This window comes from Quercus lobata, chromosome 2 (assembly GCF_001633185.2).
Source record: "Quercus lobata isolate SW786 chromosome 2, ValleyOak3.0 Primary Assembly, whole genome shotgun sequence".
NCBI classification, from domain to species: domain Eukaryota; kingdom Viridiplantae; phylum Streptophyta; class Magnoliopsida; order Fagales; family Fagaceae; genus Quercus; species Quercus lobata.
This window is the reverse complement of record NC_044905.1, coordinates 50,164,163-50,179,770: the sequence shown is the minus strand read 5'-3', so window position 1 is coordinate 50,179,770 and position 15,608 is coordinate 50,164,163.

The window sequence follows — 15,608 nt, the reverse complement described above, 5'->3', positions numbered from 1 at the left end:
GCTAAAGGATCTTGGTCCTTTGAGATACTTTCTAGGATTAGAGGTGGCCCGATCCTTCATAGGCATAAGTGTTTGTCAAAGAAAGTATGTTCTAGAGCCTCTAGCAGAGACTGGACAGTTAGTAGCCAAGCCAATTAAATCTCCTATGGAGCAACAGACCAAGCTATCAAACTATCATGGAGAATTGTTAATAGATCCTTCTCAGTATAGGAGACTTGTTGGGAAGCTGTAATATTTGACATTGACCAGACCAGATATTGCTTACAGTGTGCATCAACTTAGTCAGTTTCTTGCACAGCATAGACAACCACACCTCCAAACAGCTAACAGGATTCTTAAGTATCTAAAAGGAACACCTAGACAAGGTCTCTTTTTCTCAGCAACCTCAGATTTGCACTTGAAAGGTTATTGTGATGCATATTGGGCCAGCTATCCTGATACATGGAGATCTATCACTGGATTTTGTGTATTTCTGGGTGAGTCTTTAATTTCCTAGAAGTCCAAAAAGCAGCATACTGTGTCTAGGACTTCTGCTGAATCAGAGTACAGGTCTATGGCTACCATTGTTAGTGAGTTTGTATGGCTAAAAGGTTTACTTAAAGACTTTTCAATCAGTCATGATCAACTTGCTCTTCTATATTGTGACAGTAAAGCTGCAATTCACATTACAGCTAACCCTGTCTATTATGAGAGGACTAAACATATAGAGCTTGACTGTCATTTTGTGAGGGAGAAGGTACAAGATGGTCTAGTCAAAACTTTCCATGTCTCAACTAAGCATCAATTGGCAAACTTGCTTGCAAAGCCTCTAGGGCATCAACAGTTTAGCAACTTACTTTGCAAGATGGGCATGAGTAACATATATGCTCCATCTTGAGGGGGAGTATTGAAGAAGTACTAGTCAAGTTTGGTGCAAGCTACAAGTCGTTTAAATGTCATTGTTGTGCTACATGTAGTTTTAAGCTTACTATTACTATTGTTTAAGTCATCACGTGTTGATCATGTGATATTTGAGTTAGTTATTAGTAGACTAGTTTGTTAAGTTTGTTAATGTGTTAGTGACTCAATGTATATAAGCTAATCAGGTTCTCAATCATAATCAAGCAAAGCATTTCATTCATTCTATTTTCTCTCTCCTAAAATTCAATAGTTTTCAAGCATAGTATGAGTGAGTTTCATCTTTTATCAAAAGTCAAAGCCATGTAAATCTGAGCTAACTAATGTATTCAAGGTTTTATTTTTATTTTTTTACTCTACAAGCATATTAGACTGTTTGCAATTTTTTTAGTAATTCTTTTCCTTTTAGTTATTACTTGCATTTTTCTTTTTAATATTTGTGGTTAAATAATAAAGGACAAAACTTATGTACAACACCTAAGTACAGCACTTAAGTACTGCACTTAAGTCTTGCCTGATAATAAATGTTCTATATGTCACCAATTTAGTTACATTTACAATATGAAAGGGGGATTTTGATATTAGATGGTAAAAGAAATCACATTAAAATGATTTGTGTGTATGTTTTTTCCCATTATTCCTGTAAGTTACAAAAATTATATTTTTATCCTCATGAAAATTGGGTGGCTTAGATTTTAGAGATAGATAGATATATATATATATATATATATATATATATATAATATCATGTTTTTTTTTTTTTCTACATCAAATTATCCATTTAAGTAAATATTAGCCCAGAGTACATTAAAATAAAAATATTGGCCCAAAGATTAAGTAATACCATAAAATATCATCTTCCAATCACTGAAACTTTGATAATCACATTATAAGAATTGCCAAAAGCATATGATGATTATAGAATACTAGCCTCTAAGAGAGGCTCTTCTATTTTTTCTAAAGGTTAATAATTTTCATTCATCATAATTCGAAATTACTACATTTTCTAATCACAATTATATCTAAAGATGTGATGAATGGTATGCGATTGAGGGTAAAATAATTTTTTTTCGTATAAATCTCATCACACCCTTAGGTAATTTTATGATTAGAAAATGTAGTAACTCTGAATTATTATTAATGAAAATTATTAATTTTTAGAAAAAAAAATATTGATTTAAAAACTCCTAAATTTAAATTTAAAAAAAAAAGACAGTTTTTTCTAACCACATTTCTCTCACCTCTACATTTCTCTTACATGTTAGTAGTCAAGTATAATTCAACTTTTTTTTTTAATAAAAATAAAATTGCTTTTTTATTTTTTTTTCCCCACTAATGTACTCTTCTTTTTTTATTTTTTATTTTTTATTTTTCCTAATTTCCAACTGAAATTGCCACAAGTCCTATAAAAAGAAAAGAAAAAAAAAACGATATTGCCACAAGTTTTTCTATGCTACTATTTAAAAAAAATAAAAAAATCCCACTAAAATTAAATAAATAAATAAAACCTCCCACTTCCCACTTACATACTTCCCCTAAAAAAAATGCCCAGTAAAACAGTTGTACTCTCTCCTTAGTTTACAAATTGAAATTTAAACGTTCAATTAGTTTCTTCAAAGTTCATATTAAGTTTGTTTTACGACTTTCATCGTAATCTATACCACTGTTGTCATCTTCTCTCAATTGGAAATCCTAAGAAGAAAAAGATATTTTCCACAACAACAAGAGAGTACAGGCAAGTTTTGGGAGTTGGGATACTATTCACAGCCCCCAGATCTCAATTCTCCCAAACTTTTGATGCCTACTTTCTTTACTTTATTCTCAATCTGCTTTCACTATTTCATCTACAATCTAAGCCAATGCAATTTGTTTATTTCAGTGAGGAATTAATAATTGCTGTTTTGCTGTGACCCGCCCCTAAGATACATTTGCGATTTTAAGTTGTATCCTTTGGCCCACTGATAATTTAATCTGTCAAGGGAAGGGTGAATATTGGAGGTTACTTTGAAATTGCGGCGAAGTACAAGTAAAAGCGGATAGATTTTCTTTTTGTAAGAGGTATTGGTTCCGATATATAATTTTCTAAATAGATTTGTGAATTTCGTCCTATGTTTTCACTTTCATGTTATTATTGATTAGCACTACCTATAGTGTTTGATGAAACCCATAATAAGCTGTTTGATAAATGTCTCATAGGATATTTGAATTAGCAATTGTAATGTCTCTATAGTTTTTGTGAAGTGAAACGCTTATACACCTTCTTTATCTAATTTTATTTTGTTTGATTAAACCCTTTTTTCTCCTTTTTTTTTTTTTTTCAGATCTCACTGAAAACCATTCATTAACCTTAATGCAACCAGAAAGAATGCACAGGGAGAGACAAACAGTTTGAGATACAAGTGCCACCATCCAAACTCGACAAAGATTGTATCTACTCCACATGGTTCCTCATATGATTCGATTCATTTTTGATCTCTCAGTTTTTTTTTAGGAATCTCTCTCAGGTTTTTGTATGCATATATTACAAAAATATATGTTTGTGTGGAACTTTTTTTTATTGCTTATATGATTTGGCAGGTGTTGGTTAATTTGAACATGCATGTTTTATAACTTTGTTGTTGTGTACATATGAGATCGAGAAGGAAAAAAGAAAAAAAGAAAAAGGATAGAGATGGGTATCGCTGAGATTAACCTTCTTTGTGTTGAAATTAAAGTAATAGGAAAAGATAAAAGGAAAGTGAAATTATAGTTGTGGGTTTTTTGATTGGTTGGTGAGGAAGCATGGGAAATAAGGGATTCAATATTTAGTATGGCACATTAATTTGTACATTGGTGGGCCACAACTCTGCACTCAGTTGGTATTGAAATGAGATATAGACGAGCAAAAATAAATAAATAAATACTGTTGCTGAGAAAATTTGAAAAATAAGATGATGGTTGTTTTATTTTTTATTTATTAACACAACTTAGTGATGTTGATTTTAGGTGCACCTCCGGTGAAAATATTGAATAGGTATATTTTAGAGAATATAATGCAATATTCAATTTTTGATTTCTATACTTTTAATAGTTTATCATTTTTTAAGACCTTTTTCCCCTCTCTCCTTGTGTATGTTAAAAATATTTAGTACTTTAAAAAAAAAAAAATTTATCATTTGATAACTGCAGTAGCTGTCTTGATATTGAACTAGTGCCCAAAATATGTGTAGTCAGTACAATTTGACAATTTACCATTTATATACATTTTTGTGGCCTCCATAATACTAATATTAGCCTCATCACACGCGCTTTTCGTGTGCAATGAGGCTTTCTTTTTTTGTTGGGGTTTGGTGTCATAATTTTTATTCATTACAATTTGAGGTTTACATGTTTATCCACAAATATTATGCATTTAAAACTACTAATATGGTCATAAGTGTGATGAGGTTAGTTTCAAAAAAATGAACAAATCTATATACGAACATATGATTTCAATGCTATTTCAGTGTTCATTTTTTGGAACTAACCTCATCACATTCTTGGCTGTATTAATAGTTCTAAATGCATAATAGTAGTGGATAAACATGTAAATCTCAAATTGTAATGAATAAAAAATTATGACACTAAATCCCAACAAAAAAAGAAAACTTCATTGCATGTGCAAAGTGTGTGTGATGAGGCTAATGTGTGTGTATGTATATATATATATATATATATATATATAGGGTGTTGTTAACAGGCGCTGTACATCACCCATTAATGTGATAAAAATTCAAATAAAATATTCATTTTTTTTAGGGATATGGAAAAAGCTGAGTATGTATTAGGTGTGTGTCAGTCTTTTTTTTTTTTTTTTTTTTGTTGAGAAACTCGTGTGTTAGTCTAGATGGAGAAAATCAAATCATTTTGCAACTGAACCAAAATGCCCTTGAACCCAAAATTGAAAAAGCGTGTTTTTTATCTCTAAATTACCCTCAGCCTTATTATGAACTCCCAAATTTATCCCCACTCTATAACCACAAAATACACACAGAAAAGGCATATAGAGAAAATTATAGCAACATTTGGGTATGGACAAGGACCTCCATCGAACCATCACTGATCTCACTCTAACTTCAGATTTGAATTTTCTAACACCGTTGGGTCAAGATGATGAGGAGTAGCTCTGATGCATCCATGTAACTTCAATTCCAATTTGGTTTTGGGGCTATAGAGTGAGAGAGGAGTTGGTCTTGGGTGAAATTGAGAAAAATTAACTCTTAATGCAATTGGCAGGTAAAAGGATGGATGAGAAATTTGAGAGAGTGGGTTCTTTGAAAATGTGTGTGCATGAAGGGAAATGAAGAAATGTAGAAGAAGAAAGAAGATAAAGGTGTTGAGGAAATCAAATAAAGGAGATGAAGAAAATGGATATTTGTGAAGAAATGGGTGGATGAGAAAAAAAGAGGAAAAAAAATTTAACAAAATAAAGAAAAGAAAATAAAGGGTCATACGTGGGTGGGTGTTGAGTAAGGGTATAAAAAAAAAATAAAAAATAAAAAACCTTTTATTTGATAAAAAAATATAATTTAATGTAATGATTGATGGGACTATGACAGATATACATTTCATGGTGTTACCAATGCTAAGATATAATTAAGAATAAAAGGCCTGATATTAAAAAAAAACGAAAAAAAAAATTTATGAAAGAAACTACAATACTTTATATCATATTATATATAATAAAAGTTGCACTTAAACACGATGGTCGCGTCAAGTGGCTTCACCAAATTATAAATTTTTTAAACTTTTAGATTTTAAGAAAAAAAAATATATATATATAATTTTTCTTCTCCTATCATTTCTAAATGGATAAAAATCTTAAAGAACTAAATAAAAGTTGCTTCACATGATACAAATCTTAATTTGATTATAGTTGAATTACACTTGTTGTGCTTAATATGTCTCCATGCAGTTTCCTTTAAGGATTATGTATTCAAATTGAAATAAAATTATATTAACCTTAGACTTTTTGTTTAAAGCTGCAACGTACCAAACATTTGCATCTATGGAGTCAACTTTTTTTTTTTTTTGGAGAGAATTTCAACCTATGGCGTTCACTCCTGATGATAGCTCTTTATCATCAGACTAAGACACCAATTAGTTTTTGGTATAGGCGAGGATTGAACCCTAGATCGCTTATACAACCATCAGAGACTTTACAAGTTGAGCTAACTGGAACTCACATCTATGGATTGAGCTTTGAGATGTTTGTTTCCCAGAAAAACAATGCATATGGTCTTAATTTGCAATTAATGCTTCTAAAAAAAATTGCAATTAATGCGGTGATAGATCATAATGTGGTGATATGGGGTACTGCAATGGGGTGGCAATTCATGTTCGCGGGTCGGGTTCGTGTCGTGTTGAGCCATGAGTATTCGGCTATACAGGTTGACCCAAATCCGACCTATTTAGTAAACGTGTCAGGAATCCTTAACTCGAACACAACCTATTTATTAAACAGGTCAACTCGATCCAACATGTTCAATTCGTTTAATTAACAAGCCATGTAAAGGTCAATACAAATGACCCATTTAATAATCTATTTGATTAATAGGTCATACTTAACATATATAATTTTTATCAATTCTCATATGTCTAAAATTAAAATACAATTATAACTATAAATATAGTAATAAACATATAAAAACAAACCACTAATGAAGCAATAATATTAAAATAAATAATAAATTTATAAGCTAAACAGGTCAGACAGGTTCGCATGTCGAACACGAACATGACCCATTTATTAAACGGGTTAGTCGTGTCAACCCAAATATGACTTGAACCCATTTAACATCAACCCATGGCCTGTTTATAAATGGGTTAATAGTGTCAGGTTCACGGGTTGTGTCAGAGTTTTCCGCCACTAGTACTGCTTAGTGCTTATATGCTCAGATGTAATAGGTTCCGTAACAATCAAATATACTTGACGTCTGTGTATTATTAAAAAAAAAGTTTGTTATAAAATTCCATTAGACTAATATTATATTAATATTAGACATATATATATATATATATATATATATATATCATATGATTCATAATTTGATTACAATTCAAATTCTTCTCCTATAATTTCTAAGTTGATACAAATCTTAATTTGATTACAATCCAAATTCTTCATCTAATCCATCTACCATAATTTCTAAGTTGATAAAAATCTTAATTTAATTACAATCCAAATTCTTTATCTAATCCTTAATTTTTAAGTGTAGTGTATTATCATCCAAATTCTTCATCTGATCCATCTAATCCTTATTTTTACATGTAGTGAATTCAAAAAGAGATTAAATTTAGTTGGTTTTCATCTTTGAGAAGTAAATTTAGTTGGTTGGTACCATACAACTACAACCTACAATTGTATCTATCTAAATATTATGAACAAAACCTAAAATAATAGGCAACATTAAAATGGCTATGGCTCGTAATTTATATATGGTTAACACTTCTACTACTCTACATGTTAGCAAGTATAATGAAAATATATTTTGTTTTGCTGCTCATTTTTCAAGAACATTTAACCATAATTAGTATAATTTAAAATATCATGATCACAACTAGTCAAAATCAATAAGAGTACTTAGCTAACCAAAAAATTTAAGTATAATGCCATAATATTCTCAAAATAAAAATATAACACCCAAAAAAGAAAAAGAAAAAACACGAGGAGCATCAATTAAAAATGGCATAAGATTGTCAAATATAACAAAATATTGGATTCAATCCCAATTCAAAAATACAAGTTCAAGAGTTTCTACCTAACATTTCAAACAAAATATTGGATTCAATCCCATTTCACTTGAAGTGCATGTTTTCCTTTTTTTTTTTTTTTTTTGCACCATTTGAGAAAGTACAAGTCTCTTTCTCCGAACACGTAGAGATGTTATGACCAACATACTTGCAAAGCTCACAAGTCTTCTTTCGCTTTCCTAATTCTCTTCCGCCTTTCATTTGTTTTTGCTTTGGACAACCTTTTTTCTTTGATAGCAAAGGAAAATTAATGAAACTGTAAAGTTGTGATTTACAACTATGTTTTATGTTGGCTTTATTCCATGACAAAAAGTGTTATAATTGCTTTAATTTTGTCCCTTGTATTTTGTGAGATTTTATTGTATTGGGTTTAGTATTAAGTTGGTGAAGACTCAAGCTTAACTAAAGATCAGTGCATTTTGCGACTAGCTCGCGAGAAGGGTTCCCGGGAAAAGGCATGTGAGAAGCACATGACTGGAAGCTGAAGAGTCGTGCCAGGCTGTCAATTTCGCGAGTATTTCGCGGGTAAGGCCTTCCCGTGAGATACTTGAGAGACTCTCTGCTTGGAGGACTTTTAAGAGTGACTTTCTTACCCTTCACCCATACTATATATATCCTCATTACCTACAAATGTAAGTGAGACCATTCAGAGAGAAAAACCCTAGATAGGTTTTCTACAACATACACACCCATCTTTGAGAGAGAGAGCTACTCATCCTTAGTGAGAAATCATTGTAGCATTTTCTCCTTCCCTTTCCCATTGTCATACCTTGAGAGGAGATTTGTATCCAAACACAACCCACACCTTTTCAGAGTATAGAGAGTGTTTTGGAGCTTGGGAAGCTTTGGAGAATTGCCAAAAGAAGCCGGTGAGGTTTGGCGGATGCAATCGGGTGTATTGTGGGATCCAGAGAGCTAGACAAGACACGGTTCCGAGAAACTTTGTTGGAGTAGGAACTTGGAGGGTTTAGGTACATTGGGTAGATTAGGCTTGGAGGGTCTCTTGCTAACCCATGTATCTCAACTGATTGTCTAATGGATCGATTACCGCTTAAAGGGCAGCAAAGAGGTTTTTCGCCGAATTCTTCGGTTTCCTCTTCGATAACACATCGGCGTGTTATCTTGTGTTTGCATTCTCTCTTCCATTACTCTTGTGCTTTACTTTTAATGCTTGTTGTTCATGCTTATGCACTAGAGTAGTATCGGTTTATTGCACTTCATTTACTCTTATTTCTGCACTTAGATATGTTAGAGTAAAAGCAATCTAGCCGTATTTTTTTTATTGGGGGTCTAAATAGTTCTTGTGTTTTTCACACATTTTCAAGCATTCAGAAACAATCTCCATCAATCACACCATTAACATTGGCATCAACAACATTTTCCTTGCCTACTAAATTTTCATCATCCAACACTAGCAATTCTTTTTCACTTAATGAAGTTTCACAACACCGATGTGAAGGTAAATACAATGGTGGAATATGGTAACAATCTTTGTGAAATAATACACTAAGAATGTGACAACAAAGTATACTCCAAAATTCAAAATATTTGCAACTACAATTAGTCACCACACCATCCCATAAGACCTTGTGCTTTTTACTAGTTTCATCTTTATAATATTATAGTACAAATTTAATACAGTTTTCTTGATGAACTGAATATTGTGTTGCTCTCTCAAACTCCTTTTGAAAATTTTTGAAAGCATAAGGTGTCAAAACATTGTGTGCTTGGTCTTCTTATGGTGACAATGTTCTTAAAGAAGAACCTCTAAATGTCTCTAACATTGTATCATGTGATTGTGTTTGTTCAATATCTTTAATGGCAAGATCAACCTAAGATTATAGATAACAAAATCAATTAAAAACTTTTATATGACATATATAGACTACAAATATTAACAAATAAAAAAAAAAACAAATTATACAACAAAAGAAATCAATGCTAAGTATTGACTTACTTGTTTAATAAGTTTAATCAAGTTTATGTGAGAACTAAAAAACCGTTTAATAAAGGCATTTATACTTTTCGATCTTCCGGTTGTTATCATTCCACCAAAAATATTTCCACGAAGGTAACATGGTACCTAGAAGTGCTTGATTTGATATAAACCAATTACATGCTTGTTAGTAAGCATGTCATACTTTTCCATAACTTGAGTCCATTGACCCTTAAATTCTTCACATGAGTCTAACTTGTAGAACTTTATGCACCAATTTGAATATTGATTACGAAGAATAAATGTAAACCAACCACTAAACTTAGAGGTAATATGCCATATACAAAAGGCATGTTTTGTGAGTGGTAATTTTTTTGATATTGCCTTCGTAATCCATGGATCTTGATCTGTCAAAATTGTCTTGGGTTGTTTCTTCATTAAACATGCAAAATTCTGCTAATAAAAAAATTTGTATTAGAACATGTAAACATTTCAAATGATATGTATTAAAATTATTCCACTAATTAATTAAATAAAATGGCAAAACGATTGTACAAAGTTATAAGATAAATAGAGTACCTTTATTAGCCATCGAAAAGTGCTAGTTGTTTTATTTCGAAGAAGTGCACAATCAAAGAGAATCGTCTTTCCATGATTATTGACATCAACAAAAATACCAAAAGACATATCATAAGCATTTACCTTGTAAGTAATATAAAAGACAACCACATCTCCATATTTTTGGTACACAACTAAGAGGGTGCAACCAAAAAATATGCTCTAATCTTTTCTCTTCATCAGTTGTGAATGCATATTGAAACTTAGAATTCCTTTCTTTAGCAACTTTACCAAATTGTAAGAGATTCATAGCATCATTCACAGCATGCATCTTTCTCATTTTCACATAAAGATTACGAAAGTCCCATTGAAAAAATGGAAGATGACCATGTTTCACATTTTTCTTAAGTTCCATAACATGTATAATTTCCCTAATTGAAAGTCCATCTTCTTTGTATAAGAGAATGAAATTTTTATCATCTTCAGTGATAACTCGATTGGTCGGAAGAAATTGTATACTTGAAGGGGACAACCATTCATGATTGTGATCTACAACAAAAAATAGTGACATGCCATTCTTTCGGAAAAATGTCTATTGACTTTTGCAATACAATTGTTAGACGAGCTTTGCATCCACATTTTAAAGACATTCTATTTCATTTCTCCTTAGATGGATCCACCATTTTTAGTGGTTGCCTACCTTCCCGATGACAAAAGAAATTATGTCTTCCTATTTCTCCATTTTTTTCTCCGAATGACATTTTCAAATTGTAAAACCATTTCAATTTGCATAATTTTTATAGAAAATGAAAGCTTCTTCTTCACTAAAAAAACATTGACCAATAAAAGGCTCAAATTCATTTTTCGATTGAATGTATATCCTCATATTCCTCAATAAGCCCCGTCTCATCTATTGGACATTCATTCCAATCAACTATTTCCCCTCCACATGTGTTATTATTTTTTCCATCATCCAAAAACTTATTTAACTCAACACAATTCCTTGAAACACTTCCATGAATCTCACTTGCAATTAAATCATCATCAATTTGTGCTATATTAAAACAAGAATTTAAAAAAAAATCAATATCATATTATACGTTAAATGAAATATGGATTACAAATAAAATAAAAAATAATAGTACCTTATTAAGGTAGTTCATTTAAGTCAAAGTAATTCAATGGACCAAGTTGATAAGTCTCACTTGCAACTAAATTGCCATCCATTTGTACTACATTAAAACAAGATTAAAACAATCAATATTCAATATCATATTTTAGGATAAATGAAAAAAAAAAATGATACAAATAAAATAAAATAATAGTTCATTCTTGAAGTAGTTCATTTAAGTTAAAACAATTCCTTTCAACAACTTGATGAGTCTCACTTATAACTAAATTCTCATCCAACTTGATGAGTCTTAACTTGGTGCTACATTAAAACAAGATTAAAACAATCCACATCATATTTTAGGATAAATGAAAAAAAAAATGATACAAATAAAAAAAGATTAACCTCATATTCAAATACATTTAAAAATAAATATGAATTTAATAAAATAAAATTATTGTATCTTGCAAAATAATTGCTTAATCCTTCATTGAACATTTGAACTTTTCTTCATCTTTTTTTTTTTTTTTTGGAAGTGGATTTGATAATGGTAAAGTGAATGAAAGTGAGTTTGATATTGGTAAAGTGAAAGAAGATGAAGAGTAAAATATTGATAAAGTGAAATTGGGAGGGAAATAAAAAGTGAAATGGAGGGAAATGTGTTAAAGGGGCATTTTTGTCCTATAATTACTGAAGAAACCAAGATACACGTTTTACACAAACCAAAGATGAAAAGTAAGGGTATGTTTGGTGACTTTTTTTTCTCTTTATTTTATGTTTTCAAAAATAATTTTCTATTTTTGAAACAAAAAACTTGTTTGCAACCCAAAATAGACAGAAAAAAGCTGTTTTCAAATCTTAATATGTGAAGGAAACTGAAAACATGCAAAATGCAGTTTTCAGTTTCTAATTTTCAAAAGTTAATGAAAACATGCATTTAATTTAATGAATTTGTCTCATTTAATTAGTTAACATTAGAGTTCAAATCTTAGTAACAACATATTTTAGTATTTTCTATTTTTTTTTCAAAAAATTATCTTTTTAATTTCAACTAACCAAACATATTTTTGATTTCAAAAATACAAGAAAATTGTTTTTTCTTTATATTCCCAAAAACAAGTTTTTGAAAATAGAAAACAAAAACTGGTACCAAACATAACCTAATTTTTTGCCCATTTCCTATGCAGGTGGGACTGAGGGGTTGGTTCATTAACAGGTGCTGGCTGGCACCTGTTAACGAAACCGATATATATATATATATATATATATATATATAGAGAGAGAGAGAGAGAGAGAGAGAGAGAGAGAGAGAGAGAGAGAGAGAGAGAGAGAGAGAGAGAGAGAGAGAGAGATGGGTTTAAGTTACACTTGGTGTAACTCTTGTAAAATTACACATTTTTTACACTGTAGATTTCTAAAAGATCTAATGGTTAAAAAAAAAACATCATTAAATGTTATTACTTTTCACTTTTGTCTCTCTCCTTATTTATTGTTTTTCACTTGATTAAAGGGCACTTGCCATTTTCAGCAACCCACTTTTCAAATAAGTATATATATATATATATATATATAGAGAGAGAGAGAGAGAGAGAGAGAGAGAGAGAGGTTCAAGTTACACTTGGTGTAACTCTTGTAAAGTTACACCTGGTGTAACTCTTGTAAAATTACACTTTTTTTACATCGTAGATTTCTAAAAGATCTAATGGTTAAAAAAAACATCATTAAATGTTATTGCTTTTCACTTTTGTCTCTCTCCTTATTTATTGTTTTTTACTTGATTAAAGGGCACTTGCCATTTTCAACAACCCACTTTTTAAATGAGTCATTAAACTCTCTCCACCAACCCACTTGATTTGGCCTTTTTTTTTTTTTTTTTTTTTTTTTTTTTTTTTAAATAAAGATAACAAAGGCATGAGGACAAATCCTTCCAAAAATGATAATACAGTAAGAGTAATGCTACAGATACAAACTATTTTATAATATTTTTACAAATTGCTGATATGGCTTTAGCATTTTCCAAATAGTTATTGTAAGTGAAAATGTGATATTAGTGATGAACCTATATTAGAACAAGTAAGAATTCGCCACATTAGCAGTTTGTAAAAATGTTGTAAAATAGTTTGTGTCTGTAATATTACTCATAAAATAATTCTACATAACTTTAACTTTAAATTTAAATCCTCACAATGCTGAATCACAAAGATGAGAAAAGACTTCATTAAAATTTAAGAGTAGAAACTAATTTTTAATTCTATATCCTATCACCATAGCGAGGCAACTTCCTAAAACATATATTGGTAGAACAATTACACTCACCCACAGCCACAAGAATCTCTAGTAAAAAAACACTTCCAAATTAATAGCTATAAACCATACAACCACAACTACAACCACGCAAAAGAATGTGCTCTCTTAGTTTCAGTCAGCTCTGGATTGACCAGCTCAGGAAGAAAGGATGATGCCAACACTAAGACCATAGAGAGCCAGTTCTTTGGCAAAAATAAAAAATAAGAATAAGAATCATCCCAACAAAAAGCTTTGGCTATTGTGCATTAGCTCTGAAGTAGATTAGTTTGGTTTCTAGGTTGTTAAAAATAGTGTGTGCTTTTAATCAAGTGAAAAATAATAAAACATTAAATAAGGAGAGAGAAAAAGTTGCTGGTATTAATTAGGAATGAGGTGGAAAGCAATAGCATTTAATGATATTTTTTTAACCGTTAGATCTTTTAGAAATCTACGATGTAAAAAAGGTGTAACTTTACAAGAGTTACACTAGGTGTAACTTAAACCCATCTTATATATATTTATCTATATATATCTATAGATGAGTTCAAGTTATACCTGCTGTAACTTTACAAGAGTTACACATTTTTTGGACCATTGATTACTATTAGATCTAAGGGTCAAAAACCACTCATAGTAATGTCATTATTATTTCCTAAAAATTAGTGATTTAGGCATTAACTCTTCTTATTAAAAGAAAGGGGAAAAAAAAAAAAAAAACACTATAGCATTAACTCTCCACTGTCCTCCACATCATCATCTTCTTCCTCTCATCCTCTCTCACATCTTTCTTCTTGCACTATGTACTTTTAAGTCATCATTATTATTACTCAAACTATACCCAGTCAGTCAGTCAAAAGAGCATTTTAGTGAATAAACCGACAAAATCAGAGCCATTTTTCAAGTATTTGTCCCTGTTTCCCTTTCAACTGTTCATGTTCAAGCATCATTCTAAAGGAAGTCAAGGTGCACTTTTGTAATTATTCTCCTATCCCAAGCCCATTTCTACAGCTTTAACCCTCATTCTATTTAAGCACTCATACCTCTCACTCACCCTAGTCTCCCTTAATAGTTCAAAACTTGTCCTCCTAATTTCTTCTCTTTCAATCCATGTTTCTTAGGCTACGTTTGTTTCGCCTAAAAAGGATTTTAGGAAATCATTTTACACCAGCATATGTGTTTGGTACCTATAGAAAATTGAGTCAAACGGAAATCATTTTACACGTTGACTGTAAAATAAGGCCTCTCACTCGTAAAACAATTTAAGGTTTTATTTTACCTTCAAATGATTTCCACCCCAGGAAAATAGAAGAGAGAGAAACAGCAAGAAAAGATCGCACCAGAAGCAACCCCAGATCGCACCACCACCCACAACCCCAGATCGCACCGGTCTCATCGCACCCCAGCATCGGCGAGATCGCACTCACAAACAATCCTCACACGAAAATTGTTTGGGAGCTAAGAAAATGGTTGAGAAAATGTGAAAAATTTGTAGGAAAATAGCATTTTCAGAATGTTACAAAACATCGAAAATTGTTTTCTGAACTATTTTCCATTGCAGAACCACACACTTGGATTTCATTTTCCTTATGGGAATTCACTTTCCCCTGCATTCATTTTACACTAAGAAATTCGATTTACATAGAACCAAATGTAGCCTTAGTTACAAATCTTCAGTCTTTGATCTTATAGATCATACCAATTATGAGATTTTAGGTACGTAATGGGATAAGTTCTTTATTTTCCAGATTATAAAGAAAAAAAGGTTCTTTGATTTTTGTTGGGAAGAAAAGACCGAGTGAGTAATATATTACTTCCTGGAAATCAATGGTGATGGCCTAAAAGTACATAGTGCAAGAAGAAAGATGTGAGTGAGGATGAGAGGAAGAATATGATGACGTGGAGGATAGTGGAGAGTTAATGCTATAGTTTCTCTCTCTCTCTCTCTCTCTCTCTCTCTCTCTCTAATAAGAAGAGTTAATGCCTAAATCACTAATTTTTAGAAAGTAATAATGACATTACTATGAGTGTTTTTTGACCCTTAAATCTAAT